We start from the raw sequence: 8,168 nt of genomic DNA on the forward strand, positions 1-8,168 counted from the left end.
GCTGCATTAGCAGAGCTTTGCTGAGCATCATTTCCTGAACAAAAAGAGCAAGATAGAAAAGCTTGTCTCTCCTTTGTCCCCGAATTAAGCTCACCCAAATAAGGGATTTTTTTTTTTGGTAATCCATAAAGGTTGGGGAACACATGAAGCAGGTGTTTTCATTCTACATCCCTCATTGCTGAAATTTTCTCGGTGTCTAGAAATTGGAACCAACAACAACAACAAAAATACACAATGGGCTGCCATCTTGAAATCAGTTCCTAAAAGACTAAGGCATGTCCCAGTGCAGAAACCCGGGAAGCATGAAATGAGTTAAAACATTTATTTTCTGTGCAACAGGAAAAGTGGGTTTGTGCCAAATTCTAAGAATGGCCCTTTCTGAAAGACAAACAAGGGGAGACTTGTTTTTTTTATGCTTCCACATAAAAAAGAGTAAATGTAACTTAATAGTTTTGTAAATGGGAGAGGGGAATCTATAAACCAAAAATATGTTATTTTATTTTTTGTACATTATTAAGAAGAAAAAATAAATATTCACAATATGAAAAAAATATGACTTTGAATTCTTAAGGAATGTTCAGAGAGGGGCTGTGGTCTGTGACCTGCATTCTCAGTCTCTCACTATGAACAAAGAAGCTACCCCTTCCTTTCTCATTTAATTCCAGGGCTCTGACTTCCTATCATTGTCTCTCTGTGGTATCGCTGTGCCTAATGAAAAGTGTGCTAGAGTTTCCATGTTGTGTGCACACCTCCAGCTTACCAACTACCACAGGCAAATTGTTGTGACTTCTGAGTCTAGAGCTGGAGGATAGGCCACCAGACAGGCATGGCAAACAGGCCACAGGGTAATCCCTACAGAGTTCTCTGTCCTGGAAAGGAACTGCCCAGACACTGCTGTGCGTCACTGACCACAGCAAAGGGGGAAGAGAAAGAATGGTGACTAGGTTTGTGCTTGGGCCTCTGAACTCTTGGCTGCTGGTGTGCTTTCTACAGGCAGAACAGTGAATCACAGGGAACTGAGTCTGTGGCAGCTTTCCCCACTCCTGTAGTGCCCTTCCCTCCTGCAGTCAGTTCACTTTTCTGTGGCATTAAAGCTCTGCTCATTTTGGCTCTTAGCAGGATGCATCTCTGGCCTGTAGGGAGCCCAGATTATATAGTTAATGGAATGTCATGTTTTCTAAACCAGGAGCAAAGACTGTATAATGATAACCCTGAACACCATGGTAACACAATAGGAGCTCTGGCAACTGGGCCACACAGTGCTTTACACTGATAGAATTTCATGTTTATATAAACATGCTTTTCTGGTTAGAGTTGGGAAGAGTAGTTTTCTGGGAATTCAATCAGGGATTTGAAAAGTCGGACTTGGAAGGACCCTATCCAGAAAAGAACAACAGAGAGTCTCTCTCAGGTCTCCCAGGGGTCTTCAGCTCCCACCATAGACATGGATGTACTTTTCCTTCCTGGCAGGGTCCTTTGTCCTGAACTGTGCATTTACATGCCATATACTAATCTTCTTTATGTAGAGAAGAGGGCAGGTTTTCCATCTCTAGTCTCAGGGAAGCGCTGGCCATGACATGCAGGCCATAAAGACTTCAAAAGAATACTAGAAGATAGTAGGGGTAAAGATGTACTTTTTGCTCAGCCCCAAACAAAGGAAGCCCAGCTTGTCAGTTCCTCAGACTTCCTCTGGGCATTCCAAGGTGGTGCTGATCTACAGGGCTGTAAGGAGTGTGGTACCCCAGGGCCAAGGACACATGTGGAATGGATACAGACAGATGTTTGTCATCCTAGACTGGGACCTCACTAGGTAGGATGTTGTTTCTCTGGGAAAAGACCTAAGTTCCCAATGACTAACTACCAAAGGAATATTTGAGAGTCCAAACTTAGGTGAGCCACCCAGACCCCCATTATCTCTCACAAGGACCCAAGGTGCCTTGTCTGGGAGGCAGGCAGGATGATTCTTATTTTGTAGACGGGAAAATTTTTGTTCAGTACCCCCTCCCAGTTAGAACTGCCCCAAATCAGGACTAGCTCTGTCTGCCCCCACTTCAAAGCCTGGCCTTTCCTGCTCATCTCTTTCCTGTGCCATCAGGCTGTAATGAGAAGCATATGGCAGTGCAGCTGGTGAGATCCAATGGGTTCCAGGAACTGAAAAACACTGCACCAGAGTTTCAGTAAATCATGGAACCCAAGCAGTCAAGACTGCTCAATTACGGAGTAGCTACTGGACTACTGTTCATCAGCTACTGCTGGTAGGAGATTCTGCATGCTCCTGCCTTTACCCTTCCCACTTCCCAGAGACCTGGGACTGTTAACTCACACTCTGGGTGTGATCAGTGCCTCTGTTGTGTTCTGCACTTAAAGGGCCAATGAATTAGTGGTTTGGTTTGTTGAGATTGAATTTGATGGAAAGAGGAAATTCAATTTGCACATGTGTCAAGGCACACAGATGTAGCTTGTTTCCTGAAATGCCTTGGAAGGCCATTTAGAGGAATGAAAATGCAAAGCTAGCACCAAGCGAGGAAAGCAGATTGCATTAGAGGACACTTTGACCAGGCGCAATAGTAACCTTGAAAGACACTAGGACAAATTTCTCTGGGGAGAGTATTTTATTTTGTTCAAACATTTCAGCAGCTTGGTTCCACGTTTGTAGAGGGCCTATGAGATCAGGCAATACATAGGTGGTAGGACTGCCTGTGAATAGGAAGGCTTAGTGTGTAGACAGAATGTAAGGGTGATAAAAGCAGTTGTTCTGTGTTTCTGGGTGAGTAAATTACCTCTGCTTTTTTTTTTTTTTTTTTTTTTTACTGTTTTCCTCTCACGCTAGTTAAGTAGGTCAGATGTATGTGTTTAAGTTCACAATGGTTTGCTTCGCGTTTCTGTTCTTTCATTGGAAATGGGTTGATGTCCTCTACTGTACAAGATATCACTTTTCTGTTTTCCTCTCAAGCTAGTTAAGCAGACGAGGTGTATGTTTTAGTTCACAACGCTGTGCTTTCTGTTTCTGTTCTTTTGTTGGAAATGGGTTTATGTGCCCTACTGCATGATTTATCTCTTTTCTGTTTTCCTCTCAACCTACTTAAGCCAGCGAGGCGTATGTGTTTTAGTTCACAACGCTCTACATTGCCTTTGTTTTCTTATGTTGGAAACAGGTTTATGTGCTCTTCTCTACTGCGTGAGAGATCACTTCTGTTTTCCTCTCAATGTAGTTAATCAGGTGAGACATATGTGTTTTAGTTCACAACACTATGCTTTGCGTTTCTTTTCTTTTGTTGGAAACAGGTTTATGTGCTCTTCCCTACTGCACTGAATATCACTTTTCTGTTTTCCTCTCAACCTTGTTATGCAGGTGAGACATACGTGTTTTAGTTCACAACACTGTGCTTTGCTTTTCTGATCTTTCATTGGAAACGGTTTTAGGTGCTCCACTGCTTGAGATATCACTTTTCTGTTTTCCTGTCAACCTAGTCCAGTAACATTGTTAGGTGTTTTCATGTACTTACTTCATAACGCTGTGTTTTCCTTTTCTGTTCTAACCTCGGAAACACAATCATGTGCTCTTCTCTACTACGCTAGATATATCACTTTTCTGTTTTCTTCTCAACTTACTTCAGTAACATTGTTTCCTGTTTTCTTGTATATACTACACAACACTGTGCTTTCACTTTCTTTTCTTGGAAACATGTTCATGTGCTCCTCGCTACTATGCTAGATATATCACTTTTCTGTTTTATTCTCAACTTAGTTCAATAACAGTTACCTGTTTCAATGTGCCTACTTCACAATGCTGTGCTTCCAGATTTTGTTCTAACATCTAAAACATGTTCATGTGCTCTTCTCACTATGCTAGCTATATTTATTTTCTGTTTTCTTCTCAACCTAGTTCAGTTACAATGTTATGTGTTTTTATGTACTTACTTGACAACCCTGTGCTTTGACTTTCTGTTCTTACCTTGGAAACCGATTCATGTGCTCTTCTCTACTACACTAGATATATCATTTTTCTGTTTTCTTTTCAACTTAGTTCAATAACATTGTTATTTGTTTTCATGTACTTACTTCACAACGTTGTTCTTTGACTTACAGTTTTTTTTAATTTTTTTTAAAATTTTTTATCAATTACACTTTATTCATTATGCATCCCCCCATAAGCTCCTCCCTCCTCCCCTCCCGATTCCACCTTCCCTCCTCCCTCTGCATGCATGCCACTCCCCAAGTCCACTGATAGGGGAGGTTCTCCTCTCCTTTCTGATCTTAGTCTGTCAGTTCACATCAAAAGTGGTTGCATTGTCCTCTACTATGGCCTGGTAAGGCTGCTCCCCCCCAGGGGGAGGTGATCAAAGAGCAGGCCAATCAGATTATGTCAGAGGCAGTCCCTCTTCACATTACTATGTAGCCCAATTGGACTCTGAACTGCCCTGGGCTACATCTGTGCAGGGGTTCTGGGTTATCTCTATGAATAGTCCTTGGTTGGAGTATGAGTCTCTGGGAAGTTCCCTGTGTTCAAATTTTCTTGTTCTGTTGCACTCCTTGTGGAGACCCTGTCCTCTCCAGCTCTTACAATTTCCCAGTTCTTACATAAAATTCCATTCACTCTGCCCAACAATTGGCCATCAGGCTCAGCATCTGCTTTGATAGTCTGCAGGGCAGAGGCTTTCAGAGACCCTCTGTGGTAGGTTCCTATGTTGTTTCCTGTTTTCTTCTTCTTCTGATGTCCATCCTCTTTGCCTTTCCGGATGGGTATTGGACATTTTATTTAGGGTCCTCTCTCTTGCTTAGTTTCTTTAGATGCACAGGTTTTAGTGGGTTTGTCCTATGTTGTATGTCTATATGAGTGAGTATATACCATGTGTGTCTTTTTGCTTCTGGGACAACTCACTCAGGATGATCCTTTCCAGATCCCACCATTTACCAGCGAATTTCATGATTTCCTTATTTTCATTGCTGAGTAATATTCCATTGTGTAGATGTACCACAATTTCTGCATCCATTCTTCAGTTGAGGGGCATCTGGGCTGTTTCCAGCTACTGGCTATTACAAATAAAGCTGCTACAAACATGGTTGAGCAAATGTCCTTTTTGTGTACTTGAGCCTCATTTGGATATATGCCCAGGAGTGGTATGGCTGGATCTTGAGGAAGTGCTATTCCTAGTTGTCTGAGAAAATGCCAGATTGATTTCCAGAGTGGTTGTACAAGTTTACATTCCCACCAGCAGTGGAGAAGGGTTCCCCTTTCTCCACAACCTCTCCAGCATGTGTTGTCACTTGAGTTTTTTATCTTGGCCATTCTCATGGGTGTAAGGTGAAATCTCAGGGTTGTTTTGATTTGCATTTCCCTAATGGCTAGTGAGGTTGAGCATTTCTTTAAGTGCTTCTCTGCCATTCGGTATTCCTCTACAGAGAATTCTCTGTTTAGCTCTGTTCCCCATTTTTTAAGTGGATTACTTGGTTTGCTGCTTTTCATCTTCTTTAGTTCTTTATATATACTGGATATGAGTCCTCTGTCAGATAAAGGATTGGTGAAGATTTTTTCCCAATCTGTAGGCAGTCGCTTTGTTTTGATGACAGTGTCCTTTGCTTTGCAGAAGCTTTTCAGTTTCATGAGGTCCCATTTATTAATTGTTGCTTTTAGAGCCTGTGCTGTTGGCGTTCTGTTCAGGAAGTTTTCTCCTGTACCAATGAGTTCTAGGGTATTCCCCACTTTTTTTCAAGCCGATTTAATGTGTCTGGTTTTATGTTGAGGTCTTTGATCCACTTGGACTTCAGTTTTGTGCAGGGTGATAAGTATGGATCTATTTTCATTTTTCTACATGTAGACATCCAGTTGGACCAGCACCATTTCTTGAAGATGCTATCTTTTTTCCATTGTATGGCTTTGGCATCTTTGTCAAGATCAGGTGTCTATAAGTGTGTGGGTTTATTTCTGGGTCCTCTGTTCGGTTCCATTGATCCACCATTCTGTTTCTGTGCCGGTACCATGCAGTTTTTAAAACTGTTGCTCTATAGTACAACTTAAGATCAGGGATGGAGATACCTCCAGAAGGTCTTTTATTCTAGAGGATTGTTTTAGCTATTCTGGGTTTCTTGTTATTCCATATGAAGTTGAGAATTTTTGTTTCCAGGTCTGTAAAGAATTGTGTTGGTAATTTGATGGGGATTGCATTGAATCTGTAGATTGCTTTTGGTAAGATGGCCATTTTTACTATGTTAATCTTGCCAAGCCATGAGCATGGGAGATATTTCAATCTTCTCATATCTTCTTCTAATTCTTTCTTCAGAGATTTGAAATTTTTTTCCTTGGTTAGGCTTACTCCAAGGTACCTTATGTCATTTGTGGCTATTGTGAAGGGTGTTGTTTCCCTAATTTCTTTCTCAGCCCTTCTGTCTTTTGTATACAGGAGGGCTACTGATTTTTTTGAGTTAATTTTGTATCTGGCCACATTGCTGAAGGTGTTTATCAGCTGTAGGAGTTTCCTGGTAGAGTTTTTGGGGTCACTCACGTATACTATCATATCATCTGCAAATAGTGATAATTTGACTTCTTCCTTTCCAATTTGTATCCCCTTGATCTCCCTCAACTGCCTTATTGCTCTAGCAAGGACTTCCAGCACTATGTTGAAGAGATATGGAGAGAGTGGGCAGCCTTGTCTATTCCCTGATTTTAGTGGGATTGCTTTAAGTTTTTCTCCATTCAGTTTGATGTTGGCTATAGGCTTGCTGTATGTTGCCTTTACTATGTTTAGATATGTGCCTTGTATCCCTGATCTCTCCAATACTTTAAACATGAATGGATGTTGGATTTTGTCAAATGCTTTTTCAGCATCTAGGGAGAATATCATGTGGTTTTTTTCTTTCAGTTTGTTAATATGGTGGACCACGTTGATGGATTTCTGTATATTGAACCACCCCTGCATACCTGGGATGAAGCCTACTTGGTCATAGTGGATAATATCTATAATGTGTTCTTGGATTCGGTTTGCAAGTATTTTATTAAGTATTTTTGCATCAATGTTCATAAGGGAGATTGGCCGGAAATTCTCTTTCTTTGTTGAGTCTTTGTGAGGTTTAGGTACCAAGGTGACTGTGGCTTCATAGAATGAGTTTGGTAATGTTCCTTCTGTTTATATTTTGTGGAATAGTTTGAAGAGAATTGGTGTTAGCTCTTCTTTGAAGGTCTGGTAGAATTCTGCGCTGAAGTCATCTGGTCCTGGGCTTTCTTTGGATGGGAGACTTTTGATGACCGCTTCTATTTCTTTGGGGGATATAGGACTATTTAGTTGATTTACCTGGTCCTGATTCAGCTTTGGTAAGTCAAATCGACCAAGAAAATTGTCCATTTAATTTAGATTTGCAAATTTTGTGGCATATAGACTTTTGAAGTAAGTCCTGATGATTGTTTGGATTTCCTCAGTGTCTGTAGTTATATTCCCCTTTTCATTTCTGATTTTATTGATTTGGGTGTTGTATCTCTGCCTTTTAGTTAGCTTGGCTAAGGGTTTATCGATCTTGTTGATTTTCTCAAAGAACCAGCTCTTGGTTTCATTGATTCTTTGAATTGTTTTATTTGTTTCTAATTGATTTATTTCAGCCCTGAGTTTGATTATTTCCAGCCGTCTACTCCTTCTTGGTGTGTCTGCTTCTTCTTTTTCTAGGGTTTTTAAGTGAGCCATTAGTTGCTTGAATGAGCTGTCTCGAATTTCTTCTTGAAGGCACTTAGTGCTATGAACTTTCCTCTTAGTACTGCTTTCATTGTGTCCCACAAGTTTGGGTATGTTGTGTCTTCATTTTCATTGAGTTCTAGGAAGACTTTAATTTCTTTCTTTATTTCTTCCCTGACCCAGCTGTCTTTTAGTAACAAGTTGTTCAGTTTCCATGTGTGTGTAGGCTTTTTGCTATTTTTGTTATTGTTGAGGTCCAGCTTTATGCCATGGTAATCAGACAAGATACAAGGGATTATTTCAATCTTCTTGTATCTGTTGAGGCTTGCTTTGTGACCCACTATATGGTCTATTTTGGAGAAGGTTCCATGAGGTCCTGAGAAGAAGGTAAATTCTTTTGTGTTTGGGTGTAAAGTTCTGTAAGTGTCTGTTAGGTCCATTAGATTCATGACCTCTGTCAGAGACATTGTTTCGTTCTTTAATTTCTGTTTTGTTGACCTGTCCTTT

The sequence above is a fragment of the Meriones unguiculatus genome, chromosome 21, assembly GCF_030254825.1.
Source record: "Meriones unguiculatus strain TT.TT164.6M chromosome 21, Bangor_MerUng_6.1, whole genome shotgun sequence".
Classification (NCBI taxonomy): Eukaryota; Metazoa; Chordata; class Mammalia; order Rodentia; family Muridae; genus Meriones; species Meriones unguiculatus.